The sequence below is a fragment of the Pseudophryne corroboree genome, chromosome 3 (genome assembly GCF_028390025.1).
Source record: "Pseudophryne corroboree isolate aPseCor3 chromosome 3, aPseCor3.hap2, whole genome shotgun sequence".
Classification (NCBI taxonomy): Eukaryota; Metazoa; Chordata; class Amphibia; order Anura; family Myobatrachidae; genus Pseudophryne; species Pseudophryne corroboree.
In genome coordinates this window covers 143453604-143478639 of record NC_086446.1, presented here as the reverse complement: position 1 = coordinate 143478639, position 25036 = coordinate 143453604, and the positions used below count along the sequence as shown (strand labels likewise).

Genomic DNA, 25036 nt, shown 5'->3' with positions numbered 1-25036 from the left:
GGGGAAGGCCTGCAGCAGATGGATTTGCATATGGTGATGTCATCCAAGCAGTGGGTCAAAGTTGGCTTCAACCCTCGTCTGCATATGAAAAGAAAAAAGGGATGTGCAGGGCATGGCGGCCTTTTGCGGCGCTTGGATGACCCCTAATTCACATTAAACACCTCCACCCTCCTTCGGTGTGGTGCTCATGTTGGCTATGCCCCAGCCCCTGAAGCATTCAAGCTGATTTCTTGCAGCAGCTGGGCACTGTAACAGCTCCAGAGCTGCTCTGTAAAGCATGTAAAAGGGTGTGGGCCCTGCAGCACTACCTGTAGTTTGCATTGACGTTGGAAGGCACAAAGTAAGCAGACAGGAGAGGTCATAATAGTGCGCAAGGGCATAGAAGGGAGCGGCTCAAGAAAAGAGAAGTGGAAACAGACAGCAAACTAGGCTGGAGAGAGACCTGAGACAAAGAGATCTGAATTATACGAGAGCCGACCAGGGGAAACACAAATTATGCAGTCAAGTTTCCCACATTTGGGGAAATCGCAAGAGCAGCACACCCAGAGTGCAATGGGTGAGCCTTGCCCTGGGAGAAGCACCTTCATGATCATAGTATCTCACCTGGCAGGTAAGTAGGAGTTGGGCTAGAGCTGGGTAGGGTCGCTGCTCGGGCACTTCCCTGTCAAGTGAAGGAGATCCAACTGAGTCAGCACAAGGGAACTCTCGAAAGAAGAACAAGGCTAGAGGAAGATCTGAGACAAATAAATCTGACTTTTACCAGAGCTGACCAGAGGAAAGCACAAACACAGTCCCCCACTACCACAAATAATGAAGTCGAGTTTCCCACATTTGGGGAAATCACAGGGGTCAGCATACCCAGAATGCAATGAATGAACCTCACCCTGGGATAACAGTCTTCATTACCATGATATCTCCTATGCAAAATAAGTATGATTTGGGATAGGGCTGGGGAGGGCCGCTGCTCAGGCACATCTCTGTCAAGTAAAGGAGATTCAACTGAGGCAGCACAAGGGAACTCTCATCTGGGGACAACAACTGCAGGGAGAACACATATTTTCAGATGAACATGGGAGGGCAGAAGGCTGCCTAATACTGAAGCACCCCCAAACAACAAACCAAATGCAACAACTAGTACAAGCATTCCTGGGGGAAGGTCTGCAGAAGACGGATTTGCATACAGTGATGTCATCCAAGCAGTGGGCCAAAGTTGGCTGGAACCCTCATCTGCATATGAAAAGAGAAAAGGGGTATGCAGGGAATGGCGGCTTTTTGCGGCGCTTAGATGACCCTTAGTTCGCATTAAACACCCCCACCCTCCTTCGGTGTGGGGCTCATGTTGGCAATGCCCCAGCCCCTGAAGCATTCAAGCTGATTTCTTGCAGCAGCTTGGCACTGTAACAGCTCCAGAGCTGCTCTGTAATGCAAGTAAAAGTTTGTGGGCCCTGCAGCACTACCTGTAGTTTGCATTGTGCATTGGAAGGCACAAAGTAAGCAGACAGGAGGAGAAGTCAGGATAGTGCACAAGGGTATAGAAGGGAGGGGCTCAAAAAAAAAAGAAGTGGAAACAGACTGCAAACTAGGCTGGAGAGAGACCTGAGACAAAGAGATCTGAATTATATGAAAGCCAACCAGTGGAAACACAAATTATGCAGTCAAGTTTCCCACATTTGGGGAAATCACAGGGGCAGCACACCCAGAGTGCAATGGGTGAGCCTTGCCCTGGGAGAAGCACCTTCATGATCATAGTATCTCACCTGGCAGGTAAGTAGGAGTTGGGCTAGAGCTGGGGAGGGTCGCTGCTCGGGCACCCCCCTGTCAAGTGAAGGAGATCCAACTGAGGCAGCACAAGGGAACTCTCGAAAGAAGAACAAGGCTAGAGGAAGATCTGAGACAAAGAAATCTGACTTTTACCAGAGCTGACCAGAGGAAAGCACAAACACAGTCCCCCACTACCACAAATAATGCAGTCAAGTTTCCCACATTTGGGGAAATCACAGGGGTCAGCATACCCAGAATGCAATGAATGAACCTCAATCTGGGAGAACAATCTTCATGACCATGGTATCTCCTATGCAAAATAAGTATGATTTGGGATAGAGCTGGGGAGGGCCGCTGCTCAGGCACATCTCTGTCAAGTAAAGGAGATTCAACTGAGGCAGCACAAGGGAACTCTCATCTGCGGACAACAACTGCAGGGAGAACACATATTTTCAGATGAACATGGGAGGGCAGAAGGCTGCCTAATACTGAAGCACCCCCAAACAACAAACCAAATGCAACAACTAGTGCAAGCATTCCTGGGGGAAGGCCTGCAGCAGATGGATTTGCATATGGTGATGTCATCCAAGCAGTGGGTCAAAGTTGGCTTCAACCCTCGTCTGCATATGAAAAGAAAAAAGGGATGTGCAGGGCATGGCGGCCTTTTGCGGCGCTTGGATGACCCCTAATTCACATTAAACACCTCCACCCTCCTTCGGTGTGGTGCTCATGTTGGCTATGCCCCAGCCCCTGAAGCATTCAAGCTGATTTCTTGCAGCAGCTGGGCACTGTAACAGCTCCAGAGCTGCTCTGTAAAGCATGTAAAAGGGTGTGGGCCCTGCAGCACTACCTGTAGTTTGCATTGACGTTGGAAGGCACAAAGTAAGCAGACAGGAGAGGTCATAATAGTGCGCAAGGGCATAGAAGGGAGCGGCTCAAGAAAAGAGAAGTGGAAACAGACAGCAAACTAGGCTGGAGAGAGACCTGAGACAAAGAGATCTGAATTATACGAGAGCCGACCAGGGGAAACACAAATTATGCAGTCAAGTTTCCCACATTTGGGGAAATCGCAAGAGCAGCACACCCAGAGTGCAATGGGTGAGCCTTGCCCTGGGAGAAGCACCTTCATGATCATAGTATCTCACCTGGCAGGTAAGTAGGAGTTGGGCTAGAGCTGGGTAGGGTCGCTGCTCGGGCACTTCCCTGTCAAGTGAAGGAGATCCAACTGAGTCAGCACAAAGGAACTCTCGAAAGAAGAACAAGGCTAGAGGAAGATCTGAGACAAATAAATCTGACTTTTACCAGAGCTGACCAGAGGAAAGCACAAACACAGTCCCCCACTACCACAAATAATGAAGTCGAGTTTCCCACATTTGGGGAAATCACAGGGGTCAGCATACCCAGAATGCAATGAATGAACCTCACCCTGGGATAACAGTCTTCATTACCATGATATCTCCTATGCAAAATAAGTATGATTTGGGATAGGGCTGGGGAGGGCCGCTGCTCAGGCACATCTCTGTCAAGTAAAGGAGATTCAACTGAGGCAGCACAAGGGAACTCTCATCTGGGGACAACAACTGCAGGGAGAACACATATTTTCAGATGAACATGGGAGGGCAGAAGGCTGCCTAATACTGAAGCACCCCCAAACAACAAACCAAATGCAACAACTAGTACAAGCATTCCTGGGGGAAGGTCTGCAGAAGACGGATTTGCATACAGTGATGTCATCCAAGCAGTGGGCCAAAGTTGGCTGGAACCCTCATCTGCATATGAAAAGAGAAAAGGGGTATGCAGGGAATGGCGGCTTTTTGCGGCGCTTAGATGACCCTTAGTTCGCATTAAACACCCCCACCCTCCTTCGGTGTGGGGCTCATGTTGGCAATGCCCCAGCCCCTGAAGCATTCAAGCTGATTTCTTGCAGCAGCTTGGCACTGTAACAGCTCCAGAGCTGCTCTGTAATGCAAGTAAAAGTTTGTGGGCCCTGCAGCACTACCTGTAGTTTGCATTGTGCATTGGAAGGCACAAAGTAAGCAGACAGGAGGAGAAGTCAGGATAGTGCACAAGGGTATAGAAGGGAGGGGCTCAAAAAAAAAAGAAGTGGAAACAGACTGCAAACTAGGCTGGAGAGAGACCTGAGACAAAGAGATCTGAATTATATGAAAGCCAACCAGTGGAAACACAAATTATGCAGTCAAGTTTCCCACATTTGGGGAAATCACAGGGGCAGCACACCCAGAGTGCAATGGGTGAGCCTTGCCCTGGGAGAAGCACCTTCATGATCATAGTATCTCACCTGGCAGGTAAGTAGGAGTTGGGCTAGAGCTGGGGAGGGTCGCTGCTTGGGCACCCCCCTGTCAAGTAAAGGAGATCCAACTGAGGCAGCACAAGGGAACTCTCGAAAGAAGAACAAGGCTAGAGGAAGATCTGAGACAAAGAAATCTGACTTTTACCAGAGCTGACCAGAGGAAAGCACAAACACAGTCCCCCACTACCACAAATAATGCAGTCAAGTTTCCCACATTTGGGGAAATCACAGGGGTCAGCATACCCAGAATGCAATGAATGAACCTCACCCTGGGAGAACAATCTTCATGACCATGGTATCTCCTATGCAAAATAAGTATGATTTGGGATAGGGCTGGGGAGGGCCGATGCTCAGGCACATCTCTGTCAAGTAAAGAAGATTCAACTGAGGCAGCACAAGGGAACTCTCATCTGGGGACAACAACTGCAGGGAGAACACATATTTTCAGATGAACATGGGAGGGCAGAAGGCTGCCTAATACTGAAGCACCCCCAAACAACAAACCAAATGCAACAACTAGTGCAAGCATTCCTGGGGGAAGGCCTGCAGCAGATGGATTTGCATATGGTGATGTCATCCAAGCAGTGGGTCAAAGTTGGCTTCAACCCTCGTCTGCATATTAAAAGAGAAAAGGGGCATGCAGGGCATGGCGGCCTTTTGCGGCGCTTGGATGACCTATAGTTCGCATTAAACACCTCCACCCTCCTTCGGTGCGGGGCTCATGTTGGCTATGCCCCAGCCCCTGAAGCATTCAAGCTGATTTCTTGCAGAAGCTGGGCACTGTAACAGCTCCAGAGCTGCTCTGTATGGCAAGTAAAAGGGTGTGGGCCCTGCAGCACTACCTGTAGTTCGCATTGTGCGTTGGAAGGCACAAAGTAAGCAGATGGGAGAAGTCAGGATAGTGCGCAAGGGCATAGAAGGGAGCGGCTCAAGAAAAGAGAAGTGGAAACAGACATCAAACTAGGCTGGAGAGCTCTTCTGTCTATATTTTGCAAACCTGCTCTTGTCCTCTCCAGCTGCTCCATGTAGATTTGACGTCTGGAAAGGTGCATAACCCACTGACAAGCAGGCACACTCCTGCATGAGTTTTCTCTCTCACTAGCTGGATGATACACAATCATTTGCATGTGCTCCACCTCCGACACACCACCCACCCAACCACCCAGTGACCAGAGCCACCCACAAGCCAACTGGCTCCGTGATTTAATTTGCACAGTGTAGTCATCCAGGCAGCATGTCCTTCTCAATGGAAGGATCTCTGGTTCCATGGAATCTTCCACATTGGAATGCTGCGGAATAAAAGGATTTAAATATTCAGCTTGCTAGCATTCAATGTACCTGCGGCTTGGCTTTAGCACATGGGTCTTCATCCTGTGGCCCTCCAGCTGCTGTGAAACTACACATCCCAGCATGCCCTGCCACAGTTTTGCTATTAAGGTATGCTAAAACTGAGGCAGGGCATGCTGGGATGTGTAGTTCCACAGCAGCTGGAGGGTCGCAGGTTGAAGACCCATGTTCTAGCATGCCTGTTCTATGATGCATGTACCGTGATGTCACAATCAGCTTGGAATGGGGTGTCTAGCAGGCATTTGCTGACAGACACTTGAGGGAGACACACATCAGGAGATGCAGCATATCGGAGGTCTTCGATGCCTTTCCAGCAAATGCACACCACCTGCTGCTGGTCTGGACACAAAACAATGCCCACAATCGAAGTCCCAAAATGCCCAACTACAGGATTCATGTAAGTAGTGAATTTAGGAATTAATTTAGAAGTAGGAAATTAAGTTAGTTCACAAGTACATTCAAATTCAGATCTAAAGTCTAGGTAGGCCTCACATCCTGGCAGCCCCCAGCACTTAAAAATGCCTTGATTAGAGGTAGAGAATTAAATGTAGATAAAAAGTAGACACAAAATAAGACTCCACAGAGCAGTTATCAGGTGTCTTTATCAATTGTTGCATTTAAAAAATCAAGCAATTAGGGAACACAATGTTGCAACAATGTAACCCTATTTGCAAAATAGTACTGAATAAGTTTGTCGATGTAAGACATTTGCAAAGGCGCATCCAAAACACGCTGGAAAATGCAACTGAATCTGTTTTTGGAGGCTAGAATAGGAAATGTGCATCGGTCCTACAAGTACTGAAAGCTCTTCTACCATCTCCCTTTTCTGAAAAGCCATTTAATATATGGTTCCCAGATAGGGGACATATCAGATATTGCCTTTCAAAAGCAGCAAATATCATACCACTTCTATTGCCATCAAAGATAAACATTGATTGTTTTCAGATATTGGATTGAAAAAGCAGTCTTTATTGACATAAAGAAGCAAAAAAACATACATAAACATTACACACATAAGTACTGTGTTGCAGCACAGATAAAACACAATACAAATGCTGTCGGTATAGTACAGTTCAAGAACTACAGCACAGGCCAGCCTACACTATAAATCATGAACTGCACTATACATTTAAACAATACAATAATACAACAGTTAATAAGGCTATGTGTGTGGAGTGTAAGAGGGTGAGGGAATCACAAGACCGAAGCTTTATTGTAACACAGACACACATAAGGGGAGGGGCAATAAATAGAAAGGTATCCTTTACTATAGAATGTAGTCCAATCCGACCTCTGTGCTCTTCCACAACTGAAAAACGGATAGTGTTCCCAAGCCTTCCATCCTGGAATATCTTTGGTCTTTCGCCAATGAAGAAAACAATCCCTCCCTCCAGCAGACCCTTCAACCACGATACAAGATCACAGCCAAAATGCCGAGAAGCGACTACACTTGAGCTTAACAAAAATGGCTAAAACTTAGTTGAGGAAAGTGCAGTGGACCAAAACATAAGCTGACACAATCATGGAGAATGTGCCAGCATATATGCTCTTCTATCTATATTTTGCAAACCTGCTCTTGTCCCCTCCAGCTGCTCTATGTAGATTTGACGTCTGGCAAGGTGCATAACCCACTGACAAGCAGGCACACTCCTGCATGAGTTTTCTCTCTCACTAGCTGGATGATACACAATCATTTGCATGTGCTCCACCTCCGACACACCACCCACCCAACCACCCAGTCACCAGAGCCACCCACAAACCAACCGGCTCCGTGATTTAATTTGCACAGTGTAGTCATTCAGGCAGCATGTCCTTCTCAATGGAAGGATCTCTGGTTCCATGGAATCTTCCACATTGGAATGCTGCGGAACAAAAAGGATTTAAATATTCAGCTTGCTAGCATTCAATGTACCTGCGGCTTGGCTCTAGCACATGGGTCTTCATCCTGTGGCCCTCCAGCTGCTGTGAAACTACACATCCCAGCATGCCCTGCCACAGTTTTGCTATTAAGGTATGCTAAAACTGAGGCAGGGCATGCTGGGATGTGTAGTTCCACAGCAGCTGGAGGGTCGCAGGTTGAAGACCCATGTTCTAGCATGCCTGTTCTATGATGCATGTACCGTGATGTCACAATCAGCTTGGAATGGGGTGTCTAGCAGGCATTTGCTGACAAACACTTGAGGGAGACACACATCAGGAGATGCAGCATATCGGAGGTCTTCGATGCCTTTCCAGCAAATGCACACCACCTGCTGCTGGTCTGGACACAAAACAATGCCCACAATCGAAGTCCCAAAATGCCCAACTACAGGATTCATGTAAGTAGTGGATTTAGGAATGAATTTAGAAGTAGGAAATTAAGTTAGTTCACAAGTACATTCAAATTCAGATCTAAAGTCTAGGTAGGCCTCACGTCCTGGCAGCCCCCAGCATTTAAAAATGCCTTGATTAGAGGTAGAGAATTAAATGTAGATAAGAAGTAGACACAAAATAAGACTCCACAGAGCAGTTATCAGGTGTCTTTATCAATTGTTGCATTTAAAAAATCAAGCAATTAGGGAACACAATGTTGCAACAATGTAACCCTATTTGCAAAATAGTACTAAATAAGTTTGTCGATGTAAGACATTTGCAAAGGCGCATCCAAAACACGCTGGAAAATGCAACTGAATCTGTTTTTGGAGGCTAGAATAGGAAATGAGCATCGGTCCTACAAGTACTGAAAGCTCTTCTCCCATCTCCCTTTTCTGAAAAGCCATTTAATATATGGTTCCCAGATAGGGGACATATCAGATATTGCCTTTAAAAAGCAGCAAATATCATACCACTTCTATTGCCATCAAAGATAAACATTGATTGTTTTCAGATATTGGATTGAAAAAGCAGTCTTTATTGACATAAAGAAGCAAAAAAACATACATAAACATTACACACATAAGTACCGTGTTGCAGCACAGCCAAAACACAATACAAATGCTGTCGGTATAGTACAGTTCAAGAACTACAGCACAGGCCAGCCTACACTATAAATCATGAACTGCACTATACATTTAAATACAATAATACAACAGTTAATAAGGCTATGGGTGTGGAGTGTAAGAGGGTGAAGGAATCACAAGCCCGAAGCTTTATTGAAAGACAGACACATATAAATGGAGGATTAATAAATACAAAGATATCCTTTACTATAGAATGTAGTCCAATCCGGTCTTTCAACTCTTCCACAACTGAAAAACGGATAGTGTTCCCAAGCCTTCCATCCTGGAATATCTTCAGTCTCTCGCCAATGAAGAAAACAATCCCTCCAGCAGACTCTTCAACCACGATACAAGATCACAGCCAAAAGGGCGAGAAGCAACTACACTTGCGTTTAACCAAAATGGCTAAAACTTAGTGAAGGAAAGTGCAGTGCACCAAAACATAAGCTGACACAATCATGGAGAATGCGCCAGCATATATGCTCTTCTATCTATATTTTGCAAACCTGCTCTTGTCCCCTCCAGCTGCTCCATGTAGATTTGACGCCTGGCAAGGTGCATAACCCACTGACAAGCAGGCACACTCCTGCATGAGTTTTCACTCTCACTAGCTGGATGATACACATTCATTTGCATGTGCTCCACCTCCGACACACCGCCCACCCAACCACCCAGTCACCAGAGCCACCCACAAGCCAACTGGCTCCGTGATTTAATTTGCACAGTGCAGTCATCAAGGCAGCATGTCCTTCTCAATGGAATAATCTCTGGTTCCATGGAATCTTCCGCATTGGAATGCTGCGGAACAAAAATGATTTAAACATTCAGCTTGCTAGCATTCAATGTACCTGCGGCTTGGCTTTAGCACATGGGTCTTCATCCTGTGGCTCTCCAGCTGCTGTGAAACTACACATCCCAGCATGCCCTGCCACAGTTTTGCTATTAAGGTATGCTAAAACTGAGGCAGGGCATGCTGGTATATGTAGTTCCACAGCAGCTGGAGGGTCGCAGGTTGAAGACCCATATTCTAGCATGCCTGTTCTATGATGCATGTTCCGTGATGTCACAATCAGCTTGGAATGGGGTGTCTTGCATGCATTTGCTGACAGCCACTTGAGGGAGACACACATCAGGAGATGCAGCATATCGGAGGTCTTCGATGCCTTTCCAGCAAATGCACACCACCAGCTGCTGGTCTGGACACAAAACAATGCCCACAATTGAAGGCTCAAAATGCCCAACTACAGGATTAATGTAAGTAGTGAATTTAGGAATGAATTTAGAAGTAGGAAATTAAGTTAGTTCACAAGTACATTCAAATTCAGATCTAAAGTCTAGGTAGGCCTCACGTCCTGGCAGCCCCCAGCATTTAAAAATGCCTTGATTAGAGGTAGGGAATTAAATGTAGATAAGAAGTAGACACAAAATAAGACTCCACAGAGCAATTATCAGGTGTCTTTATCAATTGTTGCATTTAAAAAAATCAAGCAATTAGGGAACACAATGTTGCGACAATGTAACCCTATTTGCAAAATAGTACTAAATAAGTTTGTCGATGTAAGATATTTGCAAAGGCGCAAACAAAACACGCTGGAAAATGCAACTGAATCTATTTTTGGAGGTTAGAATAGATGCAGGATCAAGTAGCTCAATGGGTAGGGTATTTGATTAGAATTCAACAGGTTATAGGTTTGAATCCAGGGTATGATAGTTTGAGGTGTTATTTAATAAAGTATGTTTATATATTAGTCACACATGGCTTACTTCAGTGGTTTCCAAACTTTTTTGAATCACGGCGCCCTAGAATATCAGAATTTTTTTCACGGCACCACTAGGCCAAAAATTTCTTATTGAGAAATTTAGAAAGAAATATTACATTAAGTTGATCACGTTTATATGTCATCCTAAAGGTCAGTTGTGTGGTGAGGGACAAGATTTGATTCTGTTTGGCCACATATTTTATGACTGGCAGCCACCAGCACTGGTTTTGCCTATTATATTGACCATGAATAATTTGAATTGGTCCTGGACCACCAACCCAGGGCACCCCTGCAAGTGTCCCGAGGCACCCCAGGGAGCCACGGCACACAGTTTGGGAACCTCTGGCTTACTTGTACAAATGGCATGTCACCAGTTAGTGCTGACTGCTGATATGCCATTTGCACAAACACGCCATGTGTGACTGTATATGCATTTAAGGAGGGCACCCCGGCAATACCACAAACCATTGAGTGTCAAGTATACTAGATATATCTTCATATCTCATGTGCTTTCTCTGAGACCAATCTTGTTATGCCCCTTCCCCACAAGGCATGCGCCTTTTGTCCATATTGCAAAAATGGGGAGGGGGGGGGGGCATATAATTATCTGTCACAGGGCACCAAAAAGTCTAGTTATGGCTCTGGTATGCATTATGTAATCTGGCAGACCATATCTCCAACACTGGCTGGTTGGAATAGAGATCCGGTTATCTATGTGAGCACATGACCATCAACGATTTACTCTCAAACACTAGAAAATGGACAAAAATGGTCCCCTAAACAAATTGGTTAAATTTTGGGTTTAACCAATTTGTGTAATGACCATTTTTGACCACTTTTCTAGTGTTTGGGAGCAAATGGTTAATTGACATTTGCTCCTATACATTACCAGATTTTCATTCCATCCATCCAGACTGGATAGATAGCCTGACAGATAATTGTGTAGTGTACGCCCAGGATAACTGTCAGTTGTGCTTTCTTTTATGACGGCACATAAATGGGTGGGCAGATCCAGAGCAAGCACTGCCCACTCATGCATAGTTGTCAACTGATGTGAAGTTCCAGGGGGCAATCTCAGTTATAAAGAAAAGTATCTGGAAATTGTCCCTAGTTTAAAAAAAAAATAAAAAAAAATTGATCAACTCCATTTATTTAGTATGATATCCCAGGTGATAGGATGCCGGCAGTCAGAACAACATACTTTATTAAATAACACATCTCAAACTACCATACCCAGGATTCAAACCTATAACCTGTTGAATTCTAATCAAACACCCTACCTATTGAGCTATTTGATCCTGCATAAAAATTGTGAACATTATATGAAGCTATTGGTACTTTGAAAAAAAAAGTATCAGCATTACAACGCAGCAGATCCATGCAGTTTGCAGCCACACACTACATGTATCTGCTCAGCCACAATGCTGATTATTTCTTCACAAAGTACAAGGTAAGCTCCAAACAGAATTCTCTAGCTTAGAATTATGCCAAACCTAGAAGTTGGGCCCCCCACCCTGGGATCCCCCAGAGGGAGGCCTGCACCGTCATGCGGCAGGCTTGTCCGTTTTGGAAGCAGGCTGATAGGCAGCCCAGGCTTGCTTCAGTCTGGGCTTGGCAGGTCTGGAAGCATGAGCTTGCTTTGGGTATGCCTGACCTTGGGTACGCTTTACCTTGAGGATGAAAGGGCCAAGGGAAAGTACTTTTAGCCTTCTGCGTGGTAGGAGTCATACTAGGTAGGCAAGCTGTTTTAGCAGTAGCCAGATCAGCTACAATCTTATTGAGGTCTTCTCCAAAGAGAGTGTCTCCCTTGAAAGGAAGCACCTCCAGGGTTTTCTTGGAATCCATATCCACCGACCAGGATCTCAACCAGCTGTATAAAGTATTACCTTGGAACTGGCTCTCCACTCCCCATTATCTGGTTATCATGGCTTCCTCCGCCAGTGTCCAGACTCGCTTGCTGAAGCTCGGCCACTTCTTCCTAGCAGCAGGCTCCTGGATCACTGGGCAGCAGAGGTGCTTGGGAGCCGGAAGGGGGCGGAGCAATCAGGCAGGCAGTTGCAGTGCTGCCCAGCTATCTGTGGTGTGAGAAGAAGCAGGGGCACCCCACCGCTGGCAGTGCTGCAGCTAGCGGTGGTGGCAGCGGCGAGGCTGCTGGGCTGGGTCTTGAAAAAGGTGGAAAGAAGGGTGTTACGGCATGGAATGTACAAACTGCGAGACCCTGCTGGTAGCGCCTTTGTCTATTTAGTAGGAAGGGCACGTAACAGCCGGAGGGCAATGGAGGAAGCCCCTTTAGGGCTGGAGCCCGGCGGCAACTGACTCCGTTGTCTCTGGCAGTTCCGCCCCTGGACTAGAGGAATGGTCAAGAACATGGCAACATTTAATGCCAAAAAATGCAAAATCATACACGTCTCAAAAATACAAAGGCTAACTATAATATTAAGGGCATTATAATGGCAAGAGGAAAGCTATCTAAGTATTACTATTTCAGGTGAGCAATGTAACAAAGCAATAGGAAAGGCAAGTCAGATGCTTGTTTGCATAGGTAAAGAACCAGTAGCAGAAAAAAGTAATACAGGTTGAGTATACCATATCCAAATATTCCGAAATACGGAATATTCCGAAATACGGACTTTTTTGAGTGAGACTGAGATAGTGAAACCTTTGTTTTTTGATGGCTCAGTGTACACAAACTTTGTTTAATACTCAAAGTTATTAAAAATATTGTATTAAATGAACTTCAGACTGTGTGTATAAGGTGTATATGACACATAAATGAATTCTGTGAATGTACACACACTTTGTTTAATGCACAAAGTTATAAAAAATATTGGCTAAAATGACCTTCAGGCTGTGTGTATATGGTATATATGAAACATAAATGCATTCTGTGCTTAGATTTAGGTCCCATCACCATAATATCTCGTTATGGTATGCAATTATTCCAAAATACAGAAAAATCCGATATCCAAAATTCCTCTGGTCCCAAGCATTTTGGATAAGGGATACTCAACCTGTAATGCCACTGTAGGTCCTTGGTACAGCCACATTTAGAATCCTGTGTTCAGTTCCAGAAGCCATATCTCAAGTCCTGTTGGAGAAAGAGCACTATATAAATAAATAGTATCAAAATTTGTTTCACGGCACCCCTAGGCCAAAGTTTTTTTTATTGAGAAATTCAGAAAAAAATATAAAATTAAGTAAATTGTGTCTATAGCATGTCATCCTCAGGTTCAGTTATGTTGTGAGGGAATGGTTTTGCCAATTTAATAAAGTATAAATAATTTTAATTGGTCCTGGACCACCAAACTATGCTACCAGTGCAAGAACCCCAGTTTGGAAACTACTGCCATAAAATAAACCTTTTTTGTTTTTTTTAAACTACATGTAATACACCTTAGATCTCAGTTCCTAAAAGGTTTTAAACCCTTGCATACAGTAAACTACACATATTTAAAAATCCTACACCGGGCACAAGTGCTCACGGGCCAATTTCATGGCAGTCTCGGATAGTAGGGCATTGTGGATTCACCAAGGGAATGCTGATGCTGACTCCAAGAAGCCTCTTCAAGATCGCAGGAGCAGAGTCCTCTGCTTCTGCCAAATCCACTGCATGACGCTGGGGCTCTCTTGCAGGAGCCCACACCAGTGGGGGGCACCAGAAGCGGAACTACTGGCAGGGCAGGCAGTGCATTGCACTGGGGCCCCGCCGCACTCAAGGGCCCACAGCCGCCGGCATTACAATGAGTCACAATGACTCATTGTATCATGCCGCAGCCGCTCCCGTCAGGTCTGCGTCCTGCGACTCCAGCCGTCACACCAGCGCTCCCGTCAGGTCTGCGTCCTGCGACTCCCGCCGCCCGCCCGTCGTAACGAACAGATCAGGCCAGGGCACTACGGGCAGCAGCTGCAGCACCAGACACGCTGCCGCCTCTGTAACACACGAAGAGGGAGGAGGGTCGCTTGGAGATGAGAGGAGCAGCGGCACGGGCGGGAGGAGGAGGAGGAGGGAGGTGAAGGAAGGAGCCGCAGCAGCGCTTTGTTACTGGTGGAGGCGCTGCTGCTGCTGCCCCTCTGCTTCACTATAGGCTGTCTTCCGAGAACAGCCTATAGTGAAGCAGAGGGGCAGCAGCAGCAGCGCCTCCACCAATAAGACAGCGCTGCTGCGGCTCCCTCCTCCACCTCCCTCCTCCTCCTTCTCTACTGCCCGGGAATCGTCAAGCTGCACGAGGAGCCTGAGCCAGCGGAGAGGGTAAGTATAATTCTTCTTTCTTTCATTCTTTCTTTCTTTCTTTCTTCTTTCTTTCTTTCTTTCTTTCTTTCTTTCTTTCTTTCTTTCTTTCTTTCTTTCTTTCGTCTCTTTCTTTCTTTGTTGGGACTGCCTGCCGCTATGTGTAAAAAGGGGGAATCTGCCTGCCGCTATGTGTAAAAAGGGGGAATCTGCCTGCCGCTATGTGTAAAAAGGGGGAATCTGCCTGCCGCTATGTGTAAAAAGGGGGAATCTGCCTGCAGCTATGTGTAAAAGGGGGGAATCTGCCTGCAGCTATGTGTTAAAAGGGGGAATCTGCCTGCAGCTATGTGTAAAAAGGGGGACTGCCTGCCGCAATGTGTAAAAAGGGGGAATCTGCCTGCCGCTATGTGTAAAAAGGGGGAATCTGCCTGCAGCTATGTGTAAAAAGGGGGACTGCCTGCCGCAATGTGTAAAAAGGGGGAATCTGCCTGCCGCAATGTGTAAAAAGGGGGAAGCTGCTTGCCGCAATGTGTAAAAAGGGGGAATCTGCTTGCCGCAATGTGTAACAAGGGGGAATCTGCCTGCCGTAATGTGTAACAAGGGGGATGCTGTCTGCCGTAATGTGTAACAAGGGCACGCTGTCTGCCATAATGTGTAACAAGGGCAAGCTGTCTGCTGTAATGTGTAACAAGGGCAAGCTGTCTGCTGTAATGTGTAAAAAGTGTACGATGTCTGCCATTATGTGTAACAAGGGCAGGCTGACTGCTGTTATGTGAAAAAAGTGTACGCTGTCTGCCGCTATGTTTAACAAGGGCAGGCTGTCTGCCGTTATGTGTAAAAAGTGTACGCTGTCTGCCGCTATGTTTAACAAGGGCAGGCTGTCTGCCGTTATGTGAAAAAAATGTACGCTGTCTGCCGCTATGTGTAACAAGGGCACGCTGTCTGCCGTTGTGTAAAAAAGGGGGATGCTGTCTGCCGTAATGTGTAAAAAGGGGACGCTGTCTGCTGTAATGTGTAAAAAGAGGACGCTGTCTGCTGTAATGTGTAAAAAGAGGAATCTGTCCGCCGTAAGGTGTAAAAGGGTCTCTACCTGGTGTAGTGGTGCTACTGTGCGGCGTAATTTGAATAATGGAGACTACTGTGCACCGTTTTATGAATTGGTATTATTTTGTGGCCACACCCCTTAACCACGAAGCCACGCCACTATGTTTTTTTGCGCGCGCCTACGGCGCGCACTGCCCCTGTTTTGCATGCAGGGGTGGGGCTCCAATGCCGTTTCTTGCACACACTGCTAAAATGTCTAGTTACGGCACTGTTGCTAGGTATCCACTTCCCTGAGCAGGCCCCCCTAACCAGATCCTCTCCAGGGGTGAGGGGGTGGACTTGGATGGGAAGGGAAGGGGGGGGGGCCCAAGCCATTTTGTCGCACATGGGCCCACTGCTCGCTAGTTCCACCACTGGGGGGCACGTCTAAAACTCTTCAGTCAGTTCTGGATTCATTCGGACCTGGACTCGTGGGTTTTACAAATAGTGTCCCAAGGGTACAAACTGGGGTTTCAAGAAGTTCCCCCTCACCGATTGTTCAAATCAGCCTTAGTCAGCAGGGAGAAGGTTTTTATTCAAGCCTCTTCGTGGTCCCGAAGCCGGACGGCTCAGTCAGACCAATCTTAAATCTGAAATCCCTTAATTTCTACCTAAAGAAATTCAATTTCAAGATGGAATCTCTCAGGGTAGTGATCTCCAGTCCGGGGGATAAAGGAGATTTCCTGGTTTTGGTAGACATAAAGGATGCCTACTTACATGTTCCTGACACAGAAGAGGTTTTCTTCTAGTGGAATGGCTCTGGAGATCCAGAGTCTGGTCAAACAAATTCTGAAACCAGCAAGAGTGTTAATCCATCAATGCATTCGGTTGCTGGGGAAGATGGTTGCGGCCTACGAGGCCATTCAGTTTGGCAGGCTCCATGCCAGAGTGTTCCAGTGGGACCTGTTGGACAAGTGGTCCGGATCCCACCTACACATGCACCGGAGGATAATACTGTCTTCCAAGACCAGAATCTCACTCCATTGGTGGCTGCACAGTTCTCACCACCTAGAGGGGCGATGGTTTGGGATCCAGGACGGGATCCTAGGGACCACGGATGCAACCCTCCGAGGCTGGGGAGCGGTCACACAGGGGGAAAACATCCAAGGAAGATGGTCAAGTCAGGAAAGTTGTCTCCACATAAATGTTCTGGAGTTAAGGGCCATTTAATAACTGCAGACACAGTACGCACTGGGACGGGTGCCCAGCATCCTCTACGGACTAAGAGAAAAGGATTTACCAGTAGGTATTAAAATCCTATTTTCTCTAAAGTCCTAGAGGATGCTGGGGACTCCGTAAGGACCATGGGGATAGACGGGCTCCGCAGGAGACATGGGCACTTTAAGAAAGACTTTAGTTCTGGGTGTGCACTGGCTCCTCCCTCTATGCCCCTCCTCCAGACCTCAGTTTGATACTGTGCCCAGTGGAGACTGGGTGCTTTTCAGGAGCTCTCCTGAGCTTTCTGACAGAAAGTATTTTGTTAGGTTTTTAATTTTCAGGGAGCACTGCTGGCAACAGACTCCCTCATCGAGGGACTGAGGGGAGAGAAGCAGCCCTACTCTCTGAGTTGCAAGGTCCTGCTTCTTAGGCTACTGGACACCATTAGCTCCAGAGGGATTGGTACGCAGGATCTCACCCTCGCCGTCCGTCCCAGAGCCGCGCCTCCGTCCCCCTCGCAGAGCCGGAAGATAGAAGCCGGGTGAGTATGAGAAGAAAAGAAGACTTCAGAGGCGGCAGAAGACTTCATGATCTTCACTGAGGTAACGCACAGCACTGCAGCTGTGTGCCTTTGCTCCCATACACCTCACATACTCCGGTCACTGTAAGGGTGCAGGGCGCAGGGGGGGCGCCCTGGGCAGCAATATAAACCTCTTTCGCAAAAATATAACATATATACAGCTGGGCACTGTATATATGTATGAGCCCCCACCAATTTTACAGTTTAAGCGGGACAGAAGCCCGCCTCCGAGGGGGCGGGGCTTCTCCCTCAGCACTCACCAGCGCCATTTTTTCTCCACAGCACCGCTGAGAGGAAGCTCCCCGGACTCTACCCTGCTTATACCACGTTAGACAAGAGGGTTGAAAAGAGGGGGGGGGGGGCACATAATTCGCAAATTACATACAGCAGCACTACTGGGCAAACATTAAGTTACTGTTTTATTCCTGGGTTATATAGCGCAGGGGTGTGTGCTGGCATACTCCCTCTCTGTCTCTCCAAGGGGCCTTGTGGGGAAACTGTCTTCAGAAAAAGCATTCCCTGTGTGTGTGGTGTGTCGGTACACGTGTGTCGACATGTCTGAGGAAGAAGGCTATATTAGAGAGGAGCGGGAGCAAATGAATGTGGTGTCTCCGCCGACAGCTGATTGGATGGATATGTGGAATGTTTTAAATGCTAGTGTAAACTCATTGCACAAAAGATTAGACAAGGCAGAAGCTTTGGGACAGTCATGCCTGATCCTATGTTGCAGGGACTGTCAGGGTCTCATAAGCGCCCACTATCCCAGTTTGTTGACACAGATACCGACACGGATTCTGACTCCAGTGTCGATTACGATGATGCAAAGTTACAGCCAAAATTGGCAAAATCCATTCGATTTATGATTATGGCAATAAAAAATGTTTTGCACATCACAGAGTAACCCCCTGTCGCTGACAAGAGGGTACATATGTACAAGGGAAAGAAGCCTGAGGTAACCTTTCCCCCCTCACACGAGCTGAACGAGTTATGTGAAAAAGCTTGGAAATCTCCAGATAAAAGACTGCAGATTTCCAAAAGGATTCTTATGGCGTATCCTTTCCCATCAACGGATAGGTTACGATGGGAATCCTCCCCTAGGGTGGACAAAGCATTAACACGCTTATCCAAGAAGGTAGCCCTCCCGTCCCAGGATACGGCTACCCTCAAAGAGTGTGCTGACCGCAAACAGGAGATTACCCTGAAGTCCATTTATACACATTCAGGTACCTTACTCAGACCGGCAATTGCGTCGACCTGGGTGTGTAGTGCTGTAGCGGCATGGACAAATGCCTTATCTGAGGGGATGGATAGCCTAGACAAGGATACTATTTTATTGACCCTGGGGCATATAAGAGATGCTGTCCTATATATGTGTGTATGCAAACTACCGGTGGTGCTGCAGGGCCCACACCCTTTTACTTGTCTTGTAGATCAGCTCTGAAGCTGTTACAGTGCCCAGCTGCTGCAAGAAATCAGCTAGAATACTTCAGGGGCTTGGGCATGGCCAACATGAGCCCCACACCGAAGGAGGGTGGGGGTGTTTAATGCAAACTTGGGGTTATCCAAGCGCCGCAAAAGACCGCCATGCCCCACATGCCCCTTTTCTCTTTTCATATACAGATGAGGGTTCCAGCCAACTTTGGCCCACTGCTTGGATGACATCACCGAATGCAAATCCGTCTGCTGCAGACCTTCCCCCAGGAATGCTTGCAATAGTTGTTGCATATGGTTTAATGTCTGAGGGTGCTTCAGTATTAGGCAGCCTTCCGCCCTCCCATGTTCATCTGAAAAGATGTGGTCTCCCTGCAGTTGTTGTCCCCAGACGAGAGTTCCCTTGTGTTCCTCAGTTAAATCTCCTTAACTTGACGAGGGTGTGCCCGAGCAGCCGCCCTCCCCAGCCCTTTCCCAACACATACTTATCTTGCATATGAGATCTCTTGATCATGAAGATAGTTCTCACAGGTTGAGGTTCATCCTGGCCCCGCTCCCCGCTGGAGAGCGCTGATGGGGACAGCAGCGGGGCTTCAGCAGCAGGGTGAGTATGTGTGGCCAGAGACCTCCCTTCCCATGTGCAGGCCTGCAGAGTGTGCCGCGCAGGATGGGGCATGTGACACTCTCCCTCCCTGGGGCTCTTCCAGATGTAGCTCCTCAGCAGTATTTTTCCCGGGCTGCACGGCGCTCTCCCCGACTGGCATCCGCCCTGGAACACTGCCTTCCTCAACGCAACATCAGCAGGGGGCCCGGGCCTCATCACCATCCCAGGTCTTTCTCATGTATGTATCATGTATGTGTGTGTGATATATGTATGAATCATATATGTTTGTGATATATATATATATATATATATATATATTAGAGATGAGCGGGTTCGGTTTCTCTGAAACCGAACCCGCACGAACTTCATGTTTTTTTCACGGGTCCGAGCAGACTCGGATCCTCCCGCCTTGCTCGGTTAACCCGAGCGCGCCCGAACGTCATCATGACGCTGTCGGATTCTCGCGAGACTCGGATTCTATATAAGGAGCCGCGCGTCGCCGCCATTTTCACACGTGCATTGAGATTGATAGGGAGAGGACGTGGCTGGCGTCCTCTCCATTAGAAATTAGATTAGAAGAGAGAGAGAGATTGTGCAGAGTCAGACAGAGTTTACCACAGTGACCAGTGCAGTTGTTGTTAGTTAACTTTTATTTATTTTAATATAATATATCCGTTCTCTGCTATATCCGTTCTCTGCCTGAAAAAAAACGATACACAGCAGCAGCCAGTCACACAGTGTGACTCAGTCTGTGTGCACTCAGCTCAGCCCAGTGTGCTGCACATCAATGTATAAAAGGCAAAGCTTATAATAATTGTGGGGGAGACTGGGGAGCACTGCAGGTTGTTATAGCAGGAGCCCCCAGGAGTACATAATATTATATTAATTTAAAATTAAACAGTGCACACTTTTGCTGCAGGAGTGCCACTGCCAGTGTGACTAGTGGTGACCAGTGCCTGACCACCAGTATAGTAGTATATTGTTGTATGTATTGTATACTATCTCTTTATCAACCAGTCTATATTAGCAGCAGACACAGCACAGTGCGGTAGTTCACGGCTGTGGCTACCTCTGTGTCGGCAGTCGGAACTCGGCAGGCAGTCCGTCCATCCATAATTGTATTACAATATATTATATACCACCTAACCGTGGTATTTTTTTTTCTTTCTTTATACCGTCGTCATAGTGTCATACTAGTTGTTACGAGTATACTACTATCTCTTTATCAACCAGTGTACAGTGCGGTAGTTCACGGCTGTGGCTACCTCTGTGTCGGCAGTCGGCAGGCAGTCCGTCCATCCATAATTGTATTATTATTATAATATATACCACCTAACCGTGGTTTTTTTTTCATTCTTTATACCGTCATAGTGTCATACTAGTTGTTACGAGTATACTACTATCTCTTTATCAACCAGTGTACAGTGCGGTAGTTCACGGCTGTGGCTACCTCTGTGTCGGCAGTCGGCAGGCAGTCCGTCCATCCATAATTGTATTATTATTATAATATATACCACCTAACCGTGGTTTTTTTTTCATTCTTTATACCGTCGTCATAGTGTCATACTAGTTGTTACGAGTATACTACTATCTCTTTATCAACCAGTGTACAGTGCGGTAGTTCACGGCTGTGGCTACCTCTGTGTCGGCAGTCGGCAGGCAGTCCGTCCATCCATAATTGTATTATTATTATAATATATACCACCTAACCGTGGTTTTTTTTTCATTCTTTATACCGTCGTCATAGTGTCATACTAGTTGTTACGAGTATACTACTATCTCTTTATCAACCAGTGTACAGTGCGGTAGTTCACGGCTGTGGCTACCTCTGTGTCGGCAGTCGGCAGGCAGTCCGTCCATCCATAATTGTATTATTATTATAATATATACCACCTAACCGTGGTTTTTTTTTCATTCTTTATACCGTCGTCATAGTGTCATACTAGTTGTTACGAGTATACTACTATCTCTTTATCAACCAGTGTACAGTGCGGTAGTTCACGGCTGTGGCTACCTCTGTGTCGGCAGTCGGCAGGCAGTCCGTCCATCCATAATTGTATTATTATTATAATATATACCACCTAACTGTGGTATTTTTTTTTCTTTCTTTATACCGTCGTCATAGTGTCATACTAGTTGTTACGAGTATACTACTATCTCTTTATCAACCAGTGTACAGTGCGGTAGTTCACGGCTGTGGCTACCTCTGTGTCGGCAGTCGGCAGGCAGTCCGTCCATCCATAATTGTATTATTATTATAATATATACCACCTAACCGTGGTTTTTTTTTCATTCTTTATACCGTCGTCATAGTGTCATACTAGTTGTTACGAGTATACTACTATCTCTTTATCAACCAGTGTACAGTGCGGTAGTTCACGGCTGTGGCTACCTCTGTGTCGGCAGTCGGCAGGCAGTCCGTCCATCCATAATTGTATTATTATTATAATATATACCACCTAACTGTGGTATTTTTTTTTCTTTCTTTATACCGTCGTCATAGTGTCATACTAGTTGTTACGAGTATACTACTATCTCTTTATCAACCAGTGTACAGTGCGGTAGTTCACGGCTGTGGCTACCTCTGTGTCGGCAGTCGGCAGGCAGTCCGTCCATCCATAATTGTATTATTATTATAATATATACCACCTAACCGTGGTTTTTTTATACCACCTAACCGTGGCAGTCCGTCCATAATTGTATACTAGTATCCAATCCATCCATCTCCATTGTTTACCTGAGGTGCCTTTTAGTTCTGCCTATAAAATATGGAGAACAAAAAAGTTGAGGTTCCAAAATTAGGGAAAGATCAAGATCCACTTCCACCTCGTGCTGAAGCTGCTGCCACTAGTCATGGCCGAGACGATGAAATGCCAGCAACGTCGTCTGCCAAGGCCGATGCCCAATGTCATAGTACAGAGCATGTCAAATCCAAAACACCAAATATCAGAAAAAAAAGGACTCCAAAACCTAAAATAAAATTGTCGGAGGAGAAGCGTAAACTTGCCAATATGCCATTTACCACACGGAGTGGCAAGGAACGGCTGAGGCCCTGGCCTATGTTCATGGCTAGTGGTTCAGCTTCACATGAGGATGGAAGCACTCAGCCTCTCGCTAGAAAACTGAAAAGACTCAAGCTGGCAAAAGCACCGCAAAGAACTGTGCGTTCTTTGAAATCCCAAATCCACAAGGAGAGTCCAATTGTGTCGTTTGCGATGCCTGACCTTCCCAACACTGGACGTGAAGAGCATGCGCCTTCCACTATTTGCATGCCCCCTGCAAGTGCTGGAAGGAGCACCCGCTGTCCAGTTCCTGATAGTCAGATTGAAGATGTCAGTGTTGAAGTACACCAGGATGAGGAGGATATGGGTGTTGCTGGCGCTGGGGAGGAAATTGACCAGGAGGATTCTGATGGTGAGGTGGTTTGTTTAAGTCAGGCACCCGGGGAGACACCTGTTGTCCGTGGGAGGAATATGGCCGTTGACATGCCAGGTGAAAATACCAAAAAAATCAGCTCTTCGGTGTGGAGGTATTTCACCAGAAATGCGGACAACAGGTGTCAAGCCGTGTGTTCCCTTTGTCAAGCTGTAATAAGTAGGGGTAAGGACGTTAACCACCTCGGAACATCCTCCCTTATACGTCACCTGCAGCGCATTCATAATAAGTCAGTGACAAGTTCAAAAACTTTGGGTGACAGCGGAAGCAGTCCACTGACCAGTAAATCCCTTCCTCTTGTAACCAAGCTCACGCAAACCACCCCACCAACTCCCTCAGTGTCAATTTCCTCCTTCCCCAGGAATGCCAATAGTCCTGCAGGCCATGTCACTGGCAAGTCTGACGAGTCCTCTCCTGCCTGGGATTCCTCAGATGCATCCTTGCGTGTAACGCCTACTGCTGCTGGCGCTGCTGTTGTTGCCGCTGGGAGTCGATGGTCATCCCAGAGGGGAAGTCGTAAGCCCACTTGTACTACTTCCAGTAAGCAATTGACTGTTCAACAGTCCTTTGCGAGGAAGATGAAATATCACAGCAGTCATCCTACTGCAAAGCGGATAACTGAGTCCTTGACAACTATGTTGGTGTTAGACGTGCGTCCGGTATCCGCCGTTAGTTCACAGGGAACTAGACAATTTATTGAGGCAGTGTGCCCCCGTTACCAAATACCATCTAGGTTCCACTTCTCTAGGCAGGCGATACCGAGAATGTACACGGACGTCAGAAAAAGACTCACCAGTGTCCTAAAAAATGCAGTTGTACCCAATGTCCACTTAACCACGGACATGTGGACAAGTGGAGCAGGGCAGGGTCAGGACTATATGACTGTGACAGCCCACTGGGTAGATGTATGGACTCCCGCCGCAAGAACAGCAGCAGCGGCACCAGTAGCAGCATCTCGCAAACGCCAACTCTTTCCTAGGCAGGCTACGCTTTGTATCACCGCTTTCCAGAATACGCACACAGCTGAAAACCTCTTACGGCAACTGAGGAAGATCATCGCGGAATGGCTTACCCCAATTGGACTCTCCTGTGGATTTGTGGCATCGGACAACGCCAGCAATATTGTGTGTGCATTAAATATGGGCAAATTCCAGCACGTCCCATGTTTTGCACATACCTTGAATTTGGTGGTGCAGAATTTTTTAAAAAACGACAGGGGCGTGCAAGAGATGCTGTCGGTGGCCAGAAAAATTGCGGGACACTTTCGGCGTACAGGCACCACGTACAGAAGACTGGAGCACCACCAAAAACTACTGAACCTGCCCTGCCATCATCTGAAGCAAGAAGTGGTAACGAGGTGGAATTCAACCCTCTATATGCTTCAGAGGTTGGAGGAGCAGCAAAAGGCCATTCAAGCCTATACAATTGAGCACGATATAGGAGATGGAATGCACCTGTCTCAAGTGCAGTGGAGAATGATTTCAACGTTGTGCAAGGTTCTGATGCCCTTTGAACTTGCCACACGTGAAGTCAGTTCAGACACTGCCAGCCTGAGTCAGGTCATTCCCCTCATCAGGCTTTTGCAGAAGAAGCTGGAGGCATTGAAGAAGGAGCTAACACGGAGCGATTCCGCTAGGCATGTGGGACTTGTGGATGCAGCCCTTAATTCGCTTAACAAGGATTCACGGGTGGTCAATCTGTTGAAATCAGAGCACTACATTTTGGCCACCGTGCTCGATCCTAGATTTAAAGCCTACCTTGGATCTCTCTTTCCGGCAGACACAGGTCTGCTGGGGTTGAAAGACCTGCTGGTGACAAAATTGTCAAGTCAAGCGGAACGCGACCTGTCAACATCTCCTCCTTCACATTCTCCCGCAACTGGGGGTGCGAGGAAAAGGCTCAGAATTCCGAGCCCACCCGCTGGCGGTGATGCAGGGCAGTCTGGAGCGACTGCTGATGCTGACATCTGGTCCGGACTGAAGGACCTGACAACGATTACGGACATGTCGTCTACTGTCACTGCATATGATTCTCTCAACATAGAATGGTGGAGGATTATATGAGTGACCGCATCCAAGTAGGCACGTCACACAGTCCGTACTTATACTGGCAGGAAAAAGAGGCAATTTGGAGGCCCTTGCACAAACTGGCTTTATTCTACCTAAGTTGCCCTCCCACAAGTGTGTACTCCGAAAGAGTGTTTAGTGCCGCCGCTCACCTTGTCAGCAATCGGCGTACGAGGTTACATCCAGAAAATGTGCAGAAGATGATGTTCATTAAAATGAATTATAATCAATTCCTCCGCGGAGACATTGACCAGCAGCAATTGCCTCCACAAAGTACACAGGGAGCTGAGATGG

The 25036-nt window shown here is 46.9% G+C and overlaps 8 non-coding genes across 8 annotated transcripts; all 8 read right to left on the bottom strand.

Moving 5' to 3' along the window:
* Window positions 1–455: 455 nt before the first annotated feature.
* On the bottom strand, window positions 456–618 carry LOC134899303 (U1 spliceosomal RNA). The gene has a single exon (XR_010172982.1). It is a non-coding gene; the product is annotated as a U1 spliceosomal RNA (small nuclear RNA).
* Window positions 619–770: 152 nt separating this feature from the next.
* LOC134899187 (U1 spliceosomal RNA) lies at window positions 771–934 on the bottom strand. Its single transcript, XR_010172868.1, has one exon. It is a non-coding gene; the product is annotated as a U1 spliceosomal RNA (small nuclear RNA).
* Window positions 935–1609: 675 nt separating this feature from the next.
* LOC134899320 (U1 spliceosomal RNA) lies at window positions 1610–1772 on the bottom strand. The gene has a single exon (XR_010173000.1). It is a non-coding gene; the product is annotated as a U1 spliceosomal RNA (small nuclear RNA).
* A 152-nt stretch (window positions 1773–1924) lies between these two features.
* LOC134899054 (U1 spliceosomal RNA) lies at window positions 1925–2088 on the bottom strand. The gene has a single exon (XR_010172740.1). It is a non-coding gene; the product is annotated as a U1 spliceosomal RNA (small nuclear RNA).
* A 670-nt stretch (window positions 2089–2758) lies between these two features.
* LOC134899302 (U1 spliceosomal RNA) lies at window positions 2759–2921 on the bottom strand. Its single transcript, XR_010172981.1, has one exon. It is a non-coding gene; the product is annotated as a U1 spliceosomal RNA (small nuclear RNA).
* Window positions 2922–3073: 152 nt separating this feature from the next.
* On the bottom strand, window positions 3074–3237 carry LOC134899186 (U1 spliceosomal RNA). The gene has a single exon (XR_010172867.1). It is a non-coding gene; the product is annotated as a U1 spliceosomal RNA (small nuclear RNA).
* A 675-nt stretch (window positions 3238–3912) lies between these two features.
* Window positions 3913–4075, bottom strand: LOC134899319 (U1 spliceosomal RNA). Its single transcript, XR_010172999.1, has one exon. It is a non-coding gene; the product is annotated as a U1 spliceosomal RNA (small nuclear RNA).
* A 152-nt stretch (window positions 4076–4227) lies between these two features.
* On the bottom strand, window positions 4228–4391 carry LOC134898819 (U1 spliceosomal RNA). Its single transcript, XR_010172510.1, has one exon. It is a non-coding gene; the product is annotated as a U1 spliceosomal RNA (small nuclear RNA).
* Between the last annotated feature and the right edge of the window lie 20645 nt (window positions 4392–25036).